Raw genomic sequence first — 4,119 nt, forward strand, 5'->3', positions numbered from 1 at the left:
TTGCCTCCTGCCCAGGTGCTTCTGGAAGGTGAATTTTTCACCCTCATTTCTCTCTGCCTTGCTATTAACCTTCTTCTCACTGATTTTTAAAGCAGTGCTGATGGCTGCTGATGGACAAGCTCATATTACAGAAGCAACACCCATGAATTTTGAATGTATGATCCCACACAGGTGTGTCCTACTAGAAAGGCCAGGTATTTATGTGCCTTTTTTATACTTGCTGTGGTAATAAAAGTGTGTGATGTCTGTTTGGTAAGTCTTGGAGGATGTATACACTAATAAATCTAGATTAAAAGATACAGGAGTATAGGCCTGTAGGAAGTTAGAGAGACAGGGACACAGCCATCCTTGATTCCTTCCCAAAGGACTTGTTTGTGGCTGCTCTCTGGAGTTAGAACATACCTACACTCACTTATCTGTTGTCTCTTACACTGATGTCTCAGTGCCCTTGAACTGGGCAATATACAAGTAAGTTAACTCTACTATAAAAGTGAATGTAAATGATAGGAACCCATGCATGACATTTTTTCTTCAGTCATCCAATGCTTTCCTGGCTGTTCATTTTAAATGCACTTATTACTACTGATTATATACAATGGTTGAACTGGTAAATTTTGTTATGTGTGTATTTAACCTCTGGCTTAGTTAAAAATTATTGGTTTACCTAGCCATGAATAACAGCATGGCTTTAGGGTTTGAGTGCAAATCTCAAACTCAGGGTGCTCCATGATGTGTCTTAAATAAGACAGCAAGTCACTCTTCTCCTCGATTTCAGCTGGGCAGCCCCACAACTTCATCACTCACATCTGCACGTTGAGTGCATCCAAAGCAGAAGGCAATGTGACTCGGTATTAGTGCCAGCACCACAACTAACTGTGTGTCCTGTGTTTTAGCAACAGAAATGAGTACTAGACACAGCTATCCAAGCTGTTACCACTTACAACAGCCACACCTGGTAGATCTAATAATCCTCTGTTGCACCCTTCCCCCATGGGGATCTATCTGCTGACTGCTTGTACTAGGAGCTTTTAGCTAAAATCTTCTCATTTCCTCCTCTCAGCAATGCCTGCAGCAAGTTCCTGTTAACCATCCTTTGTTTAAATGCTAATTCCTGTTTTGGGCCCACCTTTTGCTGGAGGACCCTGGGAACAGAGGCTTCCACCTTGGGGATTTTCCACCATGCCTGCCTTTGATATTTAAGGCTCTACCCTTGTAAGAATAAATGCCATTCTCCTTGTAAGAATGAGCCGCTGTCTTTGTCTTCATTTTAAATCCTTAGCCCTTTGCCTCAGATTGTTGTGAAGTATTGTAGCACCATAGCAGCAAACACACCTGCGGCTCCCTACAATCCTCAACTACGGATGAAGAAACCGGGAATCAACAGCAGCTGATATCTCATCTCGAGTCATTCTATAATACAGGGAGACCTAGGACTCTGATGTGACAAGTCCCAAGCAAGACCACACCAATGAGCAGGAATAAGTCCGCCAAAGGCAGCATCCTAAAGCAGTGAGGTAGGTACTTCAAGTAGTACACTTAGTTAGGAGATGGGGCCACCATGTGTTCATCTTTCCTGTGTAATCATCACGAAGATACTATCTTTAAAAGTTGCCCTCTTTGAGGGGAGGTTTTTGTGCCAATTATTTATTTAACTATATCATGTCTCAAGTGCAATTCCTCTGATCATAAAGTATGTGCTTTTCCTAGAAACCCAGCACAATGGAAAAATCCCAGAATCTATGAGGGTGACCCTAGCTGAGACTCTTAGTAGAGGGGGATAAAGAGCCTGAACTGGCCACCTCCTGTAACCAGGTAAGACTTCCAGCGGAGAGACTAGGACACCAACCCAGCCACAAACCCTTCAGCCTACAATTTGTCCTGCCTACAAGACATGCTGGAGTAAAGATGGCACAGAAATAGTGGGAACAACCAGCTAATGAGTGGAGACCCCAGCTAAAGCCCCAATACCATGAAGGGAACTCACCTTTCTGAGGGCCAGGACCCAGAGGTTGGATACCTCAGATAGAACCAAACATGACTGGCAAAGAAAATATAAGGTCTATGATATTAATAATATTCCGCTATACTCACAGATTGGTGCCTACCCCAACTGGCACCAGAGAGAATTTTACCCAGTAACTGATGGAAACAGATCCTGAGACCCACCGTCAAACGTTAGATAGAACTCAGAGAATCCTGCCAAAGAGGAGAAAGAAGAATTGTAGGAGCCAGAGGAATCAAGGACATCACAAGAAATCACATTAAATCAACTAACCTGGGCTCACAGGGGCTCACAGAGATTGAACCAGCAACCAGAGAGCCTGCCTGGGACAGACCTAAGACCTCTGCATATGTGTTACAGTTGTGTAGCTTTGTCTTCTTGTGAGACCCCAAACAGTGAGGGCAGGGGCTGTCTCCGACTCTACTGCCTGCTTTTGGGACCCATTCCGCCTACCAGGTTGCCTCAACCAGCCTTAACAGAAGAGGAGGTGCCTACTCTCACTGCAACTTGATATACCATGGCTAGCTGATATCCATGGGGGGAGGAGTGGATGGGGGCAAAAGGGGAGGAACTGGGAGGATACTAGAGAGGGAAAACTTTGGTTAGGGTGTAAAGACAAAATAAGTGAACAAACAAAAACAACAACAAAAGAAATATTAATGAAAAACAATATGCTTTCTAAATTGTATTGAAACTGTTTAAAATTATGCTTTTCATGCTGGGAGAAGGAAAGTCCGTTTTGTCTGAGAATGCAGTTCCTGGTGAGCCAGCCACTCTTAAGTCGAAGGCCACACATCCAAGATCAATTGTGCAGCACAAACCGATCTTCATGAGTATCAGGTAAAAAGGGAACAAAGGTGGATGGGTAGGAAAGGGAATTTTCATAGAGTTTTTGGGAGAGGCTAGGTATAATCAACATGTGTTATAAAAATTCCCAAAGAACAAATAAAATATATTTAAATTATGCCTTTTAGTAAATACCCTTTTACATGGTGACCCTATCATCTCCAATAAGATTGGGGGAAAGGTTGAGTAACAAGTATAAGTAAAAGCTGAGCAGGCCCGAGGAATAGCCCTGTGAGTGTAGAGCTATCAATAGATATGGCCTCGATTTCAGCTGCCCTGATGCTATCAGACATACTTGGATAAACAAATTTGTCAAAGAAATAGATGCCATGGAAGTGTATAACAGATATTTTCATTTCTGTCTTCATCCTAGAAGACAGAAGTCCTGCTTCCAGATAAACCTGTTTCCTTCCCTGGGTCCCCTGCAGCAACCCTCAGAGCCAGCACGCTGCAGCTGCCTTCTTACCTTCGGCTCCTGTCTCCTTCCAAAGTCCAGTCAAATCAACCTTTACCTTTTTACTTCACTTGTCATTTTCCAGCTGGAAAACAACAAATTCGATCGCTGGTACATAAGCAACATCTGCTGCTAGATCTCCCAACTGGCAGGCCTGTTTCATGTCTTGCAGCCAAACATCAAGGGATGAGTTTATGTGTGTATCTTTCCCTTTGTATTAATAATAAGTGGGTCATTATGGCTATATAATGAGAGAGTGGCCTGATATGTCTTGTCACTTCCTTACCAAATCCATCTCATATGTGATCCATTAAGTGGCAGGGCATTTTCCTCTTAGCCATGTAGTATCATTTAGCTTCATCCAAATGAAACTCACTCTACAGCCATCAACTTTATTACTAACACCATCAACTTCACTGTTATCCCCTGTTATGGTGCATAGGGTGTTATACCCAGGATGGTCCTATACAACAGCATCAGAGGCTCATCCATGGGAGTTCATAGGCACAGTTTTACTACACAAAACAGCCACATTTGAGTTCCAGGTCAGACCTTACTACTGAGCTACTAGAGTTCCTGAAGCACAGAACTTCCCTTTACTGGACCATAGTCTTATCCTGGTTGTTTTTCTTCTCCTAGTCACACACCACACACACACACACACACACACACACACACACACACACACACACACCATCTGTGGCCATTAGCACACCAGGCTTGAATGCTGTAAGAAGGAACTCCCAGTCTCTAGTCAGGGAGTTGTGTCTAATCCCCTTGTATGACTGGGGCTGGCATCTGTCCGTGGGTGTCCCAA

The 4,119-nt window shown here is 43.5% G+C and overlaps 1 long non-coding RNA gene across 1 annotated transcript; it reads left to right on the plus strand.

Moving 5' to 3' along the window:
- Positions 1–1,400: 1,400 nt before the first annotated feature.
- Positions 1,401–3,834, plus strand: LOC110340925. Its single transcript, XR_002382764.1, has 4 exons — positions 1,401–1,514; positions 1,708–1,812; positions 2,731–2,842; positions 3,222–3,834. It is a non-coding gene; the product is annotated as an uncharacterized LOC110340925 (long non-coding RNA).
- The last annotated feature ends 285 nt before the right edge of the window (positions 3,835–4,119 follow it).

The sequence above is a fragment of the Mesocricetus auratus genome, unplaced genomic scaffold, assembly GCF_017639785.1.
Source record: "Mesocricetus auratus isolate SY011 unplaced genomic scaffold, BCM_Maur_2.0 Super-Scaffold_100029, whole genome shotgun sequence".
Classification (NCBI taxonomy): Eukaryota; Metazoa; Chordata; class Mammalia; order Rodentia; family Cricetidae; genus Mesocricetus; species Mesocricetus auratus.